At 28.0% G+C, this 19,713-nt stretch overlaps 1 long non-coding RNA gene across 1 annotated transcript in view; it reads right to left on the bottom strand.

The window, feature by feature from the left end:
- LOC136080962 (uncharacterized) overlaps positions 1-15,043 on the bottom strand; it is a 25,345-nt gene extending 10,302 nt beyond the window's left edge. The window contains exons 1-4 of the long non-coding RNA XR_010638765.1: positions 14,938-15,043; positions 14,774-14,820; positions 13,760-14,335; positions 13,559-13,626 (exon numbers count right to left, since the gene is read on the bottom strand). This is a non-coding gene — a long non-coding RNA (uncharacterized LOC136080962). The remainder of the gene's footprint in view (positions 1-13,558; positions 13,627-13,759; positions 14,336-14,773; positions 14,821-14,937) is intronic.
- Between the last annotated feature and the right edge of the window lie 4,670 nt (positions 15,044-19,713).

Below are 19,713 nucleotides of genomic sequence, written 5' to 3'. Positions count from 1 at the left end.
ATATATATATATACACACATATAAATATAAAAATTTATATATCTTCTTTCCAACCATGTATTGAAAGTACTATTTAAATGAATGTCTTGGTAAAATTAGGACGTCTCTAGGACGTCTGAATTCTCTTTTACATGAAACCAGCCAGAGACGTTCATAGAGCGGGTGAAAAGACGTCTCTCGGACGTCTGCAAAAAACGTCCCTAGGACGTCTGGAACAGATGTCCTCAAGTGTTTCATTTGAGACAAATTAAGGACGTCTTATGGACGAGAAATGAGACATCTTAAGGAAGTCTTTTGGACGTCAAATACCCGCTGGGATGTATTTTGTTTTTTCTGTATTCAAAGATAATTTATTTGCTTTTAACATTTTATTTACAGATGTTTAGATTTTCAAAGACATTGTTCACAGATTGGTATTTTATTTTTCTGCTGGTTGCATGATACCTGGAGACTTGTTAATTTTAACAGAGTATATTGCATTTACGAGTTTACCAATTTTTAGTTCTTTAAATATTAGTTCATTGTTGACATTAGTTAGATAAGTTTCAAAGTTTCAAATGAGTTATTTGGACAGTGGATTTTTGAAACCAAATTTGGACCCATGTTAACAAAAAACAGTTAAATTTTTCTGAAGTTACATTATTGTTATCATAGTCTTTATTATCTGTGACGATTGGAGTAGGTGAACTATTTTATTTGCAGTTTTTGATTCCAATTATCTCTTTCATGATATCCCAAGTTTTTTTAATATCATCATTTGAATTTTTTTAGTAAAAGTAATAGTTTTTCTTAGAATTTATTTTAATTTTTTCCAACGTGTTTTTTGTATTGTTTATAAACATTTAGTTTCGCCTCATTTTTATTTTTTAAGTATTTGGTATATAGCTTTTTTTGTTGATGATTTTTGTATACCTTTGGTGATCCAAGGAAATTTTAAATATTTTTCTTTTATTAGTTTTAATTTAATTGGGAAGTGCATACTATAGTTTTTTAGGAAAATTTTTTCAAAGTTATTATAAGCAGAGTTCCCAAGGCTGCATTCTTGGTATTACTGTTTCCCTTTAGTAAGATGGTCACTGTTTTTGATCAGTTTTTCCAATCTTGATGTAGAAATTGAAGAGTTAAAGAAGGCACTTTTCCTAAAAACACAAACCTTAGCAGGGTGGACACCAACAACATATAAAGTGTGAGCTCCACATACAAAAAATCTGGCTGAATCAAACAGAGAACGTATGTGAGCTTGGACGCCATTGTATTTTTTAGACATATTGGCTCCATTGTTGTAACCTTGGCCACGGCAATCAGAAATCTTTAGATTATCTTTCTCTAATTTTTCAGTGATCTCTGTTGCAAGACCTTCTTCGGTTTTTTGGTGAGATTTAATAAAATCCACAAAGTTTCCTATATTTTACAGTTTTCATCATTGGTATGGACAGCTGATTACTTGGGTTATCTGCTGCTTGTGGGAGATATTTGAAGTGCAGTCAAATAGAGCAGAGTAGTATTTATCTTTTTTGATGCTTGAAAATATTTCATTTCTGACTTTCTTCCCAATTAACTCAATCAGGCCATTTTGAGTTCGAGAAAAATAGTAGAACGTTTTTTTTGCTTTAACAAATGCAAAGCGTTCAGTCATTAAAGAATAAATACCGCTTATCAACTAAACCAAGTTTTGAAAAATTCTAATGTTTTATTAACCAATGGCTTTTGTTATGCCCCCGAAGGGCTAAATTGTTTTTGGCACAAAACAAAATTGTATCAACAATCACTTTCAAGATGTCTCTTCACTTTTTCATCTCTCCATTTATAAATTTCTGCAGATCAGATTCCATAATCTTCCTTTTTTCAAGGTTTATTTCAAGAGAATTCCAATCAGATGAGAGTTTTTGGTGTTCATTGCTGTTTTCATGATCAGGAAATCTTGGTTTTAGTTTTTCCACTTACAAAATCTTTTTGAAATTTCTAAAAAATTGTTGGTTTTTGTTGTTGAAAAAACAAAAACAAATCAACGAATTTTTTAATGCTGTCCAGCAACCAGTGGCGAAAATTTTTTTTGCCATTATAATTAATTTTTTCATACCAATTTATAATGAAGTGTCGTATTCTGTTATCAAAATCACTCAACGTGTTTAGAAAAATTTGTTCTTGTTCTGACCCATGCTAAACCAATAAAAAGTTTTGTCCGGTACTTTTCTCCTAAAATCGGTGGATTAACTGATATTTCTGAATGAAATTCATTATTCTACATTTCGGAAACCAATAAACAAATTTAAAAATATATATCAACTATGTTAGTGTTAAAGGGCGCTCTACTGTTCACTAAATAAGCTTTAATAAGTTGGAATTTATGTAAGGCGCAATTTTGATTAATTTTCTTACCAATATTAAAGAGCCCTACGTAACTATTTGTTTCCAAGTGATAACTATTTTCTCAATTTAGTTTTATGGGAATTTTGCACCCTCCCAAGTTTTGCACCTTTGGCCGCAGCTCTGCTGATCCCGCCCTTAGTACGGCTCCGCTAGCGCCCCTAATATCTTGGCGCCCGGAGTACGTATGCCCCTTTTACGCCTACTTGTTGAGGATCCTGTGCATGATTTTTTCTTAATTCATTAAAAAAATTTTAAAAATGTACAGTAGTAGACACGAAATAAATTTAAGAAAATTTAAATAAAGTTTTTTTGAGTTGTTATAGTTTTTATTATAAATTAATATATACTTATCCTTAAATAAAATAAGTTTATCAACCTTTATATATTTATTCTTATAAATTTATATATTTTTATATTCTCAAGAAAAGAAAAAAAGTATTCGATGAAAATTTGGCGCCTTCAAAGCCTTTGTGTCTGGGTGAAAATCACCCTTTGTACCCGCCTTTCGACGGGCCTGCTTAGAGAAATGTTTATTTAAGAGAAATAAAAAAGCGCAGAAATTATATTACAAAATATAAGGGTGCGTATTTACGACGCGATATTGGGTAAACGAGTACCTGATTATTTTTTTGATAAAATTATCGAATTATAATTCGATAATTTTAAACTAATTTAACATAAAGTTTAAGTAACGTTGAAGAAATTCTTCTCAGTAATTAAAATTACTGAGAAGAATTTCTTTAACGTTACTTAAACTTTATGTTAAATTCTTCTCAGTAATTAAAATTACTGAGAAAAATTTCTTTAACGTTACTTAAACTTTAGGTTAAATTAGTGCAATTATCATATATTTATATCCCTTAAAATTACTCTCAAACTTGATTATATTGATAAGATTCCTTTTTTTATCCTGTTTTAGTAATAAATGCTTGGAAACATGAGTTATTATCGTTGGACTTTATGAAATCATTCTGGTCACTTTTTAAAAAGTCAGATCTAAAGTTTTATTTATTGAGGTTTTTAAAATTCCTGCCTTAAAATTTGTGTCTGCGTGGTATAAGTAAATTATTGAAATTGGGAAAAATACAAAATTGAGGTAAGTGATTAATAACAGAAGTTGTCAAATTTCCTGAAATAGTTTCATTAGTTGTTAAATCAGAGAAAATATAATCAATGATTGTAGGAGAGTGATCAATAATTCTCGTCAGCAAAGTAATAAAAAGAAGAATGTAATAAAAAGAAAGTAAAGTTAAATTCTAAACGTCACAATATAATTATTTTATTGTATCAGATCAATATTATTTTTTTCAGTAATTCTAGTCGGCAAAATAATAAAAGGGCGAATATTATAAAAGAAAAATAAGTTTTAAAAATCAGACGTCGCAATATAATTAATTAAATGTATCAGATCAATATTATAATCACCAAGGAAGGTATCAGATTTAATTTCAGCTGATACTTTTTAAAGTTGGACAAACATGATATCATTAGGAACATTGATATCCATGCAAGGTTGTCTATAAATCCAACCGACATTTATATTAGATTTTTAGAAAAAATACATCCAACAAGTATGAACTCTAAATAGTTTGGTGTTTTAAATCATTAAATTATCTTTTCTTTTTTATACAAACGTAAAATTTTTATACAAGTTTTTCGATAAATAGTTTTTTTTTATTTCTTGGTGCATATAATAATGTGCCACCACAAGAGGATTCAGTTGGTGTGTGCTCAATGTTGTTACTATCAATGTGATATTTATGAATTGAAGATCTTTTTTTAATCTTGTTTCAGTTACAAAAACAATGGAAAAATCAAAACAGATTAATGATAGTATTATGTTTAAATTCTCAAAGTATTTTTGTAACGATGATGTGGTTAGATAAAAAAAAGAGAGAGCATTCATTCTATTTTATTAAAGTTAAGAGTGCAGAATTTGCTTATACCATAATATTTACGAACTAAGTACAATGATTAAGAGATATCTTCATCGGAATCTAAAATTTGATTAGAAACTTTATTTAAACGTAAGGACAGGAAAAAGTTTGTAGACATTAGTTTTAAGAAGTTTATCAAAAGGAAATAGTAACTTAAATTTGATATCTAGTATATCTGTGAATGATAAGACACTTTTAGTACAGTTTACTGATGCCGCAATGAGCGACTTAATTGAAGCAAACTGTACTCCATATCATTAAACCTGTCTTATTTTGTATTGAATCCAAACCAAACAATTGTTACATTAAATTGAGCGGCAACTTTGACTGATTTTCTTTTTTTTTTAACACAATGACAGATTTTACAAAAAAAGCTAACAAAACGCGGTCCGTTAAAATCAGTTTTTATATCTAAAAATGCACTTTAATGTCACGGCTGACAAGAGAATTTTTTGTAGCAATTTTTATGGTCCATCATAAATGATAGCATTTTGAAACTTAGACCTACCTATCTATACCTCTTATTCCATGCTCCTTAGAAATTATTTCAAGACACTCAGCAAGACTAAATATAATTCTGGACGTTTGCTCGAGTTGATGTACATATAATTGTTTTTTTTATTTTTTTATTTATTTTTTATTTTTATTTTCAGGTGCCCCAAGAAGTCCTAACGGTCTTATTACAGAGCACCGCGGAAGTGCATTTAACCGGAAAGTTCGCGCCTCCTTCCTTACCGTGACGCGAAAATTTGTTCAGAGCTCGTTTCGAACCTAAATTTTCTGCTTATAAAGCAAGCGCTCTAACCACTGCGCCACAGCCGCACATTAACCACACACGACCGTTTTAATAATACAGATCTGATTTTTTTTACTTTGTACAACTGTTATATTAAAGAAATAATAGGCCGGGTGAATAAAAATGAGCATTTGATTTTACTCAGTAATTGGTCAGCTTTACGAGAATAAAAACGTTACCAGTTTTGCTCTAGTTTTTATTCACGCAAAGTTAAGCAATTTACTCAGTAACTGTTCATCTTTACGCGAATAAAAACTAAGGCAAAATAGTTAAAGTTTTTATTCATGTAAAGCTGACCAATTACTGAGTAAAAGCAATTGCTCATTGTTAGTCACCCGGCCAAATACTTAACTTTTAAACTAAGTATTATTTCTTTTACATAACAAGTTAGACATAATACATAACTTTTCTTAATTAAAAAATATATTATGAAAGTTTTTTACAGATATATTTATAAATGTAATTCTTTAAATATTTAAAATTTAGTGATTTCCTCGCAGTTCTTATTTACATAAAAGTTATTTTCAATTAAGAATTTAGGTAGTCGAGCAAACTTGGATGTATTTTTATCACCTAATCTTCTAAACCTTTTTGCTATAAAGTACGCAGACAAAGCTCCTGACCACAAAAGTGCAAATATGCTAGCATAAAGGAATGTCTTTCGAGCGCCATAAGTGTAAAATAATTCACCACCAATTAGACTTCCAATAATCATTGATACGCCACTATGTAAACATTGAACAATTCCAAACATTGTTGTGTGAATACTCTTTGGAGTAATATGTTTTAAATGTTCTGATTTTACACTAAAAAACAGTGAAAGACCTAACCCATGTAATGTAAGTTGTAACGGTATGATTAACCAAGGATTTTTCAAGAAGTAAAATATGAAATAACGAACCGACCAAAGAAATGTGCACATAATCATTGTGTTAAATGTTCCTCTAAGTAATTTTATGACTACTCCACTAAAAAAGTTTACAATCACACCTGATGTTGATCCAAATGCAACTGTTAATCCAATTAAAAAATTGGTAGATTTAAGATCCCTCATAAACAAAAAAAAGTAGTTTAAGTAAATGCTATACAAGAAACCGTTTACAATGGTTGTGATAAAAAAGAGGTTCACTTCAAAGTTTAAAAGCGTTTTTAAAAGATCTTTATGAAAGGATTCGGACCTAATATCTCCACTTACTTCTTTATTTTTTACTTCTTTTTGAGATGTTTTTATATTTTTATATAAATAATGAAAACTAATACATGATGCAAATAAAAACGTTACAGAAACAAGATATACTGCAAAGTAACATGAGATGTCTGCAATTGGAAATTTATCCATTACCTTCCCTGAAATTAATGTTCCGCAGCCGAAGCCAATGTTTGAAACCATGAATTGTCTGCCAAAGTCTTTTCTTTTAGCCGATGTTTTCACTTTTTCAATAACTCCAGCATCGATATAGCTGTAAATACTTCCACTAAAAGATGCCATAAAAAAACCCAAAGTTGCTATAACATAAGTCAACGTTGTTGACGATACTGGAACATATCCACTAAAATTTCTACCACTTATTATTGAGTTGTTTAACGTGCTATTAGAAAGATTATTATTTAATATAATTGGACACTGATTATTACTTCTTTCTCCGATTCTTGAACTAACGATTGGAATTGACAATGAAAGAATACCATAAAAAAAGCATAATAATGTAAATATAATTCGTTGTGCACCAGTTTTGTCACCTATAACACCCCAAAAAACGCTTCCTATAATTTGACCGGTGTAAGAAAAAGAAAGAACATAGCCAACTTGTTTTACGTTTAGACCAATGCTTATTAAAAAAATGCTTAAAAAAGGTGATATCGATGATCTTTCTGCACCTATGAAAAGATAAGTTAATTTAGCTGGGATCATATCTTTGTCAATAAAGTACCACTTTTCTTGATTACAGTCATCTTTCACATTTTCTAAATTGGTACCATTTATTGATACGTTCAAGTTATCACTGGTGACATCCCCTTGTTTAACAGTTCCGATGCTATTCATTTGAGTTTTTATTTTCACATAAATCTTATTAACTTAAATTAAGTTCGTGATATATTTAAACTAAATACTTTTTATAACGCTACTATAAAATTTTTTTCTTGGTTTTGTTTAAACAAAAAAAAAAATGGTCAGAGTAACAAAATATTGATTTTTTTAGCAAACAAACTAAAGCAAACATACCCTTACAACAAACAAACGAGTTTAATCCCGGCACCATATAAACCTTGTTAATAATCGATATAACATGTAGGAGAATCTGTGACAAAATTAAGTTGATTTTAAACTAAGAGCTCATTTCAATAGCTTTTAGTACTTTTTTTTGGTTCTTTTAGATTCTTTTTTGTTTTGACTAAAAATCCATGTAGAATTTAATTCTTAAATTAAATTAGAAACATTTAATAAGTTTTATTGATTCCTTTATTTTTATTGCTTTTGTTGTAAAGAGGTTAAGTAATATTTAAGTAAATATAGTTAATTGATTTGAAGTATTGCAACTATAACAAAAAACAGTCAAGAGCGCAAAGTTAAATTGTTAAAATTGTTTTTCAAATATTTTTGACAACATTTATGCAAATAAAATGTAAAACATAATGTAAAATGCAGAGCAAAACGCATAAATAACGTTTAACTTATGCGCTCGCAACAATGCCATATTGAAATACGTTAAAATCGATACGGAGTTTTTATTTTTGTGTCTCATCGCATTTACATAACTACGGGAAATAATTCCATTATAATAAACAATACATTACAAGTTTCAGCTGGAGTAAATAATTGCACGAGCTGTGATTTAAAATGGACTTTGCGGGCTATGCAAGCCGCCCGCATAGATGGTCTTGTGTAGGCTTTTACGAGACATTATGTTTTAATGATAATTTTAGATATTTTCACTGAACTTGTATTTTATTTCTTCTTCATTTCAGGGATAGCAAAAAAAAAATTTTTAACGATAAAAAGAGATAAAAACAGGCTTGCATTTTTAATAAATTTCATTATATCGCCTTAACGTTTTTTTGTTGTTAATTTTTATATTATTACTTTTTATATTTATCTAAATATCTTAGTTATTAACTAAATAGATAAAAGTTGTCTAACATTTCTCCCGGTGTTTTTGGAAACCTTAGGCTATAATAAAGTATTGTGATACTTTATATACATCATTTAGATTATATTTATTAAAAAGTAAATGAGGACAAAAAAACGGGTCATATAACCTAGTAATGTCAAATATGTTTCTCTGTATATATGTTCCTAGTAATGTTAAATATAGCTTCTTTGTAAATATTTTCCTAGTAATGTCAAATATAGCTCTGTTTAATATATCTTATAGAAACTTTTCTGTAACAAACTCTTTCGATTAAGCTGTTTTTAAATTATAATAGCTGCTATTTGTGATTAAAGTGGCACTAAAAAGGCATGTAGTGGAAATTATCAGGATCGTAATCACCAAGGTGATAAAAGTATAAATGGTTTCAAAACACATATAAAAATACAACGGATATATAATAGAACAAAGGAAAAATGGCCAATATACCAATATGAAATAATGGTTTTAAACAGAAAAAAATTTTTTACGTAAGAAACAAAAATCATACTTTGTAGAGATACAATTAAAACATTAATACAGTTTCGTAACAAAAAATCAGCACACAAAATTATAATATTTTACAAAAAGCTGTCAGGACTCGTACAATACTGGTCATGGTAACTATGTCTCCCATCCGACTATAGCTGAACTTGTTCTTAAAATGGCTCTTTACTCCAATAAATAAGCGGCAGAAAATTACTCGATTTAAAATTTTTGACTTGACATTTATTGTAAATGGTTAACCATTTACAATAATAATTTCAATATATCTTTAACATAAATGACAGTTGCGTAGCATTTCTCCCGGTTTTTTTGGAAGCTTTTGGATATAATAAAATTTTTTATAGATTATTTTTTTTTAAACATTAAAATCTGTTTAAAAAACAAAAGGACACAAAATCAGCTTTATCTGTTTGAAATTTTTTATATAAACTTTTATATAATCTCTTAACAAAATTAAACTGTTTTTAATACCGATTTTGGCATTTAAATAATTATTAAAATTCGATACTTATAGCAAATCGATACTTATAGCAAACTGATACTTATAGCAAATCGATGCTTATAGCAAATCGATACTTATAGCAAAATAGAAATTATCTGGATTGTAATCACCAAAAGCGATAAAAGTATAAATAGTTTCTATTTACATATAAAAATATAACGGAAATGTATATTAAAAAAAAAAAAAACGCAAAAAGGATCAATATATCCACACAAAATAAGTGCAAAAAACTAAAGATTTATGAAAAAACTATATATTATATATATATATATATATATATATATATATATATATATATATATATATACAGTATTGGACAAAACATTTGCAACCAATATCGAACAATGCCAAAAAGTGTTCCTAATTTTACATGTTTTAAAAACGAAACGAACTATACTACCACAGCAAACAGTTCAGGAGTCTGGAGTCATAGCATGCCATAACATGAACAAATAGCTGACAGGTGACAGCACACAGGCAAAATTTCGTTGACAAGTGCCATTTTGCAGCGGACAAAACAAGTGCAACTTTTTTGGTTTGTTCCATTTTCTTAAGTTTGGTCCGTGTCAACGTCACGGAAGTTTTTTAATAATTAAAGGAAGTATCCAGAAGTTTCCAGAAGTTTCCAGAAACATGCAGAAGCTTCCAGAAGTTTCCAGAAGAAGCATCTGGAAGCATCCAGTAGCATCCATAAATACACAGAAACATTCAGAAGCATCCAGACTCATCCAGAAGCTTCCAGAAGCATCGAAAAGAAGCATCTAGAATCTTCCAGAACAGGTTCACACAGGTTCATTTTACTATATAAGAGACATGTAAATCGACATGTAATTCAGTCAGTATATGGAAGTCAATCAGTCAGTATTATCAAGACAGTTTATCGAAGTGAGTTTTATCAAAGTGTTTTATCGAAGAACATTAATACAAGAAGTGAAATACAACAAGTGTTTCATTACATCAATACAGTCCACATCCAACTAAGACGTTGTATTCCACAGAGCATTATTTTATCATCACAAGGTAAATGTAACACGTAAGCCTTGAGAAGCGTGATTATTTATTTTTGTTATTTTTATGACTTCAAGTGCGAAAATGGCTCCCGAAAGTTTTGGATTGGAACTAAGAAAGAAAATTATTGGCGATTACGTAAGTGGAATGTCACAAAAAAGTATTTGTGATAAATATCGCCTGAAAAAATGGACCGTATCAAGACTATGTTCCAAATATCGTTCTACGGGGAAGTTGGCAGCAGATAACAAAGGTGGAAGACCGCGTTCCACCACTTCTAGAGAGGATTCTATGATCGTCAGATCCGTCAAGAAGGATCCCTGGATATCATCAGTCGAGATATAAAAGCAATTAGAGCTGCCTGTATCGGACCGAACAATCAGAGGACATGCTGTTGAAGCCGGATTGTTTTCTCGACGCCCTGCAAAGAAACCGCTGATTTCACTAAAAAACCAGAAGAAAAGACTCCTATTTGCTACATCTTATATTGACTGGAATGTGCAGAAATGGAAAACTGCCCTGTTCAGTGATGAATCGAAGTTCAACATCATTGAGAGCGATGGCATTTGCCGTGTACGTCGACCGGCCGGAAAATGCCTCGATTTACGTTACTGCCATAAGACCGTGAAGCATGGTGGAGGCAATGTAATGGTCTGGGGGTGTTTTTCTGCTAACGGTCTAGGTCCAATATATCAAAACGATGGAATAATGGACCGTTTCATGTGTAAAAATATCCTGAAAGATGTTATGTTACCTCATGCTGAATGGAATATGCCAATAAAATGGGTTTTTCAGCAAGACAACGATCTGAAACACACTGCAAAAGTAGTCAAGCAGTGGTTTCAAGACAAAAACCTATTGGTGATGGATTAGCCGCCTCAATCTCCGAATTTCAACCTTATCGAGAACCTGTGGGAGATCGTCAACCGCAGAATTACTCGTGAAGGTGTTCGTAATAAGGATCAACTGTTTGAACAACTCCAAAAGGCCTGGGCAGCGATTCCACAAAGTTTCATTGATCAAATGATCGAATCTATGCCTCGAAGATGCAAGGCTGTGATCGAAAACAAAGGATTCGCCACGAAATATTGATAGCGAAATACAGCTTGGTCAACATTTTGTCGAGTTGCACTTGTTTTGTCCAGAAGGAAATCAACTTTTTTTAATACTTTTGATTAATTTATTAACTTTCGTGAACAAATAATGAACTTTGCGATGAATAAAAACTTGAAGAACTTTGTCTCTGAACAGTTACATAGTTATTTCTCTAAATTGGAAAAATGCAGCACTTTTATATAAAGAAACTAAATTAGCCTTATTTGGTTGCACTCGTTTTGTTCGATACTGTTTATGTATATATATATATATATATATATATATATATATATATATATATATATATATATATATATATATATATATATATATATATATATATATATATATATATATATATATATATATATATATATATATATATATATATATATATATATATGTATATATATATATATATATATATATATATATATATATATATATATATATATATATATATATATATATATATATATATATATATATATATATATTTATATATATATATTAGTCCAAAGTGAAAAAATATAAATAGAGATGCAAAAAACATTTTTCTTGAGATAAAATAAAAGTAAAAACTTTGAAAAAAAGAAATTTACAAAGAAATCTATTTAACATAAAAAAGTATAAAAGTACTTTTAAAAGCAATATAAATATTAATATTATTTCATTATTACATAGCTTTTAGTAAATACTATTAAGATTAACAAAACTTCGTTTTCGCTTTTAGAAAACGATCAATATTCAGAACGTTTCTTAAATTGTTCTATGTAGAAAAACATTCGAAAATCAGTCATAAGAAAAGGAATTTAACTTAAAAATGGAACAAAATTGTTATTACATTAGTGACACATTAATGTGTTATGTACTCTATTTATTTATTCGAATACTCAAAATGCGACTAAATAGAGAACAAATAAAAAGTTTACTTTAAGAAATGTTATTTATTTTCAAGAAATTTTCAAGATTTATTTTTGCAAGTTTAGACTATAAACTCTTTTTAAAAAGCGTCGCTAGAAAGAAGTAATCCCTATAAGATAGAAATATGTTTTTATTTAAAAAAAGAACTCTTGGCTTTTAGTGAATATGTAGCCAGATTCAGTAATGAAATGACCCAATAATCATTTTTAACAATAGACACCGATGTGAAGTTATGCCAAGTCGCCTATCAATACAAAACATAACAACAATAGCATCACAAAATTAAGGTATAGCATAAAGTATTACAGTAAGCTCTGAATAATTCAAACCACTAAAAGACCAAGAAATCAGCTTGTTAGAAAATGTTAGAGTTATTTGGAGTATAATCCTTAAATTAGGGCTTAACTGGAATATTAAAATTAGTTTAAGTTATTATAGGTTATCAAGTTATTCAGAGTTTATTGTACATATTTTAACTATTAACAGCACACATATAGAAACACCTACATAAACATTTAAAAAACATAAATCCATATAACTTTATATAACACATATTACCACAAAATAAACAACACACATTACCACACAACATGACATATAAAAAAATTATTAAAACTATTACAAATATAAAAGTTAAAATACAAAATTGTTTGTGTAATATTCGTTCAAGATACCTTGAAATGCTTGTTTTTCAAATTTAAAAAACAAATTATCAAATGATTTAATTATGGAACGTGCTACATAAAATGTGATTGAGTGAAAACCAAGGCTTTCTGAGATAAACACCAAGTTTATCAAATTTTGTAACATTTTGTATACTCGCTTTTATAAAAAATAAATTATTGTTTTATGTTAAACATAATAAAAAAAGAGACATCTGATTTACAGTGTAACGTAGGTCAAAAAAACAATTGTTTAAAAAAGACATTAGAAACTGCAAGCCAATAAACAAAATTTTAATAAGAAATTTTTTTGAATCTTTAATTTAAAATTAACAAAAACATTTTTAACAGTCTATTTCTATTAATCTATCCCAGCGGGCACACGACGTTGGAATAACGTTGAAATAACGTTGATCAACGTCGATCAACGTCAATCAACGTTATTTCAACGTTATTCCAACGTCGCGTACCCGTTGGGATGGTATTGACGCACCCCTTGTGGGCCCTTTATTCAATTTTCTAAATGCCAAAAAGGCGCCATAAAGTAAATCTAGAAAAAAAAGTAACGTATAAAATTCTATCGTGACGTTTTTATAACAACCTATAAAAACTACAAATCATTCATTTACTTTAGCAGATGTAGCTCCTGTTACTGTTTGGGCAGCACTTGTTGATGCTGTTGTCTCAACTACACTGGCTATAAGAAGTATTTATTAAAACGTGTTATCTAATTAAAAGTTAGATATTTTATGATTACATTAACTACAAACAGATTTTACAATGGCGTTACAACAACAAACAGATTTTATTCATGACATTACACCACTTACCTGGTAAGAACAACATTCTTTCTCTCAAAAAAGCCAATTCACATTTTTGCAAAGTACACCACTTGGGTAGGAAGAACAAACATTCTTGCTGTAAACTAAGCCAAGTCACAACACTTTCAAACCACAGAAACAACATAATAACCACATACAAATTATAAACACGTAACATTATAACACTTAAAACACGTAGAAATTAGAAATATATCATAAAATCTGTAACAACCGGGTTTATAGTACCAAAATGGGATTTTAGTAAGAACAACTGGCTTTTAAGTAACATTAACTGGATTCCAGTAACAAATTTAATTTTGTTAAATAATTATAAACAACGTGATATTAAATTGTAAAACAACAATGGTCTATAGATAAGTACATTTGTAAATAACATTGTTTGTGTACCATTTTTAAAATGACATACCTTGTAATAAATGTTCATCAATAAAAAAAAAAGCTATTAAACAAACTTGTTCTTGAACATGCAAAATAGAGTTTACTGTGTGAGAAGCAAGGGTTTTCGAGATACATACCAACTTTATCAAAAGTTTGACCTTTTGAAAAGAGCACCGTTCTCGAATTCTTAAAAATAAAAAACACAGACTAATATACTTTAAATACATAAACTGATAAAGTACAATTGATAAAGGACTTGAATTGTGTTGTTTATTAAAACGAATTAAGTTTCCTGATTTTTTTAACTTACTTTATAGTTTTTAAAACAACATAAGGTTTATCTATTACTACAAACATGATGATTGCAAAAAATTATTATTTAAAATATAAAAGTTTTAGATCTTATACCTGATTAAGCAGATAGTAATAGATTATAAAAAAGACTTTACTTAAAACCACTTGACTAGCAAGGACAACATTCTTGCTCTTAACAAATACAAGTCACAACTCTTAAAACCATGGAAACAACATAATAATCACTTACATAATATACACTAACTAAAAACACATAACATTAAAACACATCATAAACATAGGAACACTTCATATATAAAAGATACTTACACACTTACAAAATATAAATCCATTTAACTTTAACACAGAAAACTAACCTAAATAAACCAAAATATATAAATAAAGAAAAATAAATACATTAAAAACATTTACAAATACAACCTTATTTGTGTAATACTTGTTCAATGACAATAAAGTTGATAAACATTTAATACCTCGTATTGAATGGCAGGAGTAAATTAAGTTATCGGAAGTCTGTTAACGCCGAAATCTAACCTTGTTATACCCCACTGTTTAAACGGTTATCGAAGGAACTTTTTATTATATTAAGAAAAATAAAAAAAGGTATCCAATCAAATAAGTGAACTTTTATAAAAAATAAGCTATAATACACACAATATAAAATTTATATGATTTATCCCATAATTGTGAAAAATTTTATGTATATTCTTTATGCACTTATTAAATTTCAAAATAAATGTTGTTATAAAATTAGATAAATTTTGCATTTGATTATAATGCACGCACTGTTACAAGCATATAGGTATGTTAAATACATGAATGCATATAATACATACGTATATAATTCTTAAGTGTATAATAAATATTTATATAATATATATATATATATATATATATATATATATATATATATATATATATATATATATATATATCTATAATATATCTATATCTATATATATACATATATATATATATATATATATATATATATATATATATATATATATATATATATATATATATACATATATATATATATATATATATATACATATATATATATATATATATATATATATATATATATATATATATATATATATATATATATATATATATATATATATATATATATATATAGATAGATAGATAGATAAATGTTGCATTTATCAATATATATTGATAAATGTTGTATATTGCTGGAAATACAAATCTTGTCTGTTTAAGAGTGATCAATATCTTTTTGAAAAAATAGATCAAATAGTATTGAAATATTTTAAATGAGAAAACACAACTTTATAATGGTTTTATAATGGCCATTATAAAACCATTTTATTTTAACCAGAAAATACAACTTTATAATGGTCATTATAAAGTTGTATTTTCTCATTAAAAAAAAAAAAAAATATGTATATATATATATATATATATATATATATATATATATATATATATATATATATATATATATATATATATATATGTGTCTTCAAAAAAAAAATGGGCCAGCATGACTTTTTTGTTAAAAGTTATAAAAGTCAATGTTGTATCACTTATTTAAAAATTTTTTATCTCGATTATAAATTTAAAACAAATAATGAACTATATTATACTATTTAATAAAAAAAAAAAAATAATTGATTAAACTTTTGAAATTCAACTAAACAGCAGAATTGCTAGAAAACTAATATAAATGAAAAAAATGTATATATTTTTTATAATAAAGTAAAGTTGATTGTACCACAAAATTTTCATAATTATTTGGTTATCATTGTTAGATGCTTATTATATTTAAACTGTTTTAATATTTAAAATGAAAAGAAATTAAAAAAGAAGGAGGTAGACTTTCAAATTAACAACAGGTAAAAAAGGATATCTTTAACACTATATTTTATATTTCCCATTAAAGTTTTTTCTCATTATAAAGTGTTACACGTGGTTTTATATTGTTTTTTAACTATAGTATATTTAGGTATATGACATTTATACTTATAGCATTTTAGCATTTAGTTTAAACGATATCATTTGTTTATCAGTTAAAATTCATATTTACTAAATTAGAAAAAAACACGTTTCAGACTATGATAAAGGTAGAATAATTCAAATGCACAATGCAGATTGATCTCTGCGTAATATTTCCTTAGAGGTTGGATGTGGTAAATCTGCAGTTCAAAGAGTTGTGTTCAGATTTATTTCTCAAGATTCAATTAATAGAAAGTTAGGGTCAGGAAGAAAGCAAAAAACAACAGAAAGAGAAGTTCGATTGATTGTGAGGGAAGTGATGAAGAATCGTAGGATATCAGTGAGTCAGATAAAGCAAAATTTAAACCTTGAACACTTATGTAACAATGCAATTGTTGCAAGAATAAAGAAAGATGAAGAGTTTACTTCAGGGTGGCAAAAAAAAAGCCTTTTATTAACGTGAAAAATCGTTTTATCTGCACCATTTTAAGAGATTAAAATGGTGCAGAGATCATTTAAGCTGGACTTCATATCAATGGAAACGTGTCATATGGACAGATGAGTTACCTTTTGTGCTACATTATTGTAATCGAGAAAGGATCTAGAAAAAAAAAAGGAAACCATATTATCGACAGTGCAAACGAGCCACAATAAAACATGACAAAAAATTATGGTTTGGGGTGCATTTACTACTCATGGAGTGGGAAACCTGTACAGAGTTAAAGGAATTATGGACCAACATAAGTACCATTATATTTTATTTCACCAATTAAAACCTCGTATAACACATCTATTTCCAGATGGAAACTATATATTTCAACAAAATAATGACCAAAAAAACATACAGCCAAAAAAAAAAAAAAGATCTATAATAGACTGGTATACCTACCTTTGAGTGGCCGGCACAATCACATGATCTTAATCCAATTGAGAACCTGTGGTCTATATTGGATTCTTAATAAAAAAGCTTCTAATGAAGATGATTTATTTTTGACACTTTTAAAAGGTTGGAATTCACTGGAAGTTAGCTTGTTAACAAAGCTAGTTGAAAGCATGCCCCACAGGTGCCAAGTGGTTATTGATGCAAAAGGTTATGCGACCAAAAATTTAAAATAAATATTATATTTAAAACTGATTGAATTTTTATTTAGTTGTATCAAAGAAAAACGTAATTGCGTTAAGCATTCTATACTAAACAACATAGATGTACAAAATTAGAAAACATTTTACCATTTTTTTTACATTCTCAATTTTACCATTCTTTTTTAAAAAAGTTGAAGTTTCCTATTTTAGTAGATTTTTACTAATTCCATAGTTTTGTTATAAGTCTAACTGTTTTGTTGACTTTTTTTTTATTTTTAATGACAAATATTTTGTAATAGATGTTATTATTTGACATATTTTGAATATAGTTAAAAAATATTTGAGAAAAAATAATTTTTTTTTGCTTTTTGTAAAAAAATCATGCTGTCCCTTTTTTGTATTGAGGACACTGTACATAAATATGAAACTTTGAAATAAATTTTTTTTTATAAACGAAGATTTTTGCGAAAGGACAAGCGAGTTATAAAAAAAGTTCTTTACAGACGCTAAAGAATTAAGGCAAAAAGGTAAATATGCCAAGGTTGTTTATAACAAACTAATAATGCGTGATTTTAAAAAGAATTTCTTTTATTTACTTAGGTATAATCTATAAATAAAAATGGATTTGAATAATTTGAACAATTTTGAATTAAACTCTTTTAATTTCTTTCAAACTGATGACTTTTTACAATACCGTGAATCGGATCCGTATTTCAATTATTTTATCGGAGCCGGCGCTTTACTAAGTAATTGCTCCTATTACACCGATAAACAAGCTGTGGAAATCTATGTCATTTATATATTCTAATATAGTTTTTAGCGCTGATTTCAAATCTGAAAACCATTTTTTTGTATCACGCCAGGTTTTTGAGATATTCGTAAAATTATATTTTCTATGTTTTTACTAAGCATAGAAATATATATTTCTATTTTTTGTTATATTTTATTTATTTTTTTAATTTATTCTAAAAAGGTTTACATAGTTTTATCATTATTTAAATTTAAATCGAATTGTAAGTTAATATCATGGCTTTCAGAGGCTGTATTACTTCAAAAAATATGTTTTGTTATGTCTGCGGCTATCTAACAGACAAATTTCAATGGAAAACGTTTAAACTTTTTCTAAAAAAGCGTATGAATTATATTTTGATTCATAAGTAGATTGGATAAGGCTTGGGCACCAAATTTTATCAGCTCAACATGTGCATGCAACTTGCGTGGTTGGATAAGAAAAGCAAAAAAGAACAATCATTTCTCTTTTGGTGTTCCAATGATATGGCAGGAGTCTAGCAACCATCCTACGGATTATTATTTCTGTTCTGTAAATATTGCCGGATTTTTATTTTAAACTTAATTGTCTGTTAAATAACCTGATCTGGCATCAGTTTCAAAGTCAATACTTCATAATCTTGCCACTTTGCCAATACCTACTGCACCTACTGAATATAATATCAATGTAGAAATGCTAGACGAATTTCAAATTGTGCCTTCTGTCAGTAGTTCAGACTCTGATTACAACGAGCATGACGAAAACGTCCATTTAATTAATAATGCGGAACTTTGCGATCTTGTGCGAGACTTGACGCTGACAAAAGACCAAGCTGAATTATTTGGATCTCGACTTCTAGAATTTAATTTATTGGCACCAGGTACAACAATTTCTAAATTTCGAAACCGTCACAAAGAATTGGTAATATTTTTTTCAGTTAATAAGAATATATGTTATTGCACGGATATTGAGAATCTTATGAAAAACCTTGCCATTGAACTTAATATAGAATTATGGAGATTATTTATTGATTTATCAAAGAGCAGTTTAAAAGCAGTATTGCTTTACAACGGAAATATATATGCGTCTGTACCGATTGCATATTTTACCAATCTAAGAGAAACATACAATACAATGTCGCTGCAATTAAATAAAGTTGATTATGGTAAATATAATTGGATAATATGCGGTAATTTAAAAGTAATTACAATTCTCATGGGAATGCAAACAGTCTACACAAAGTATTGTTGCTTTATATGTGAATGGGACAGTAGAGATAGAAAGCAACACTATATAAAGAAAGATTGGCCAATCAGAGATAAAATGCAGCCAGGAAATAAAAATGTCTTTCGATTGCCATTAGTTGAACGTGATAAAATTATTATGCCACCACTTTATTTAAAATTAGGACTTAAAATTTTTGTTAAGGCGC

The sequence above is a fragment of the Hydra vulgaris genome, chromosome 06 (assembly GCF_038396675.1).
Source record: "Hydra vulgaris chromosome 06, alternate assembly HydraT2T_AEP".
Taxonomy (NCBI): domain Eukaryota; kingdom Metazoa; phylum Cnidaria; class Hydrozoa; order Anthoathecata; family Hydridae; genus Hydra; species Hydra vulgaris.
Note: the sequence above shows the minus strand (reverse complement) of the source record. Positions and strands in the feature narration are given on the sequence as shown.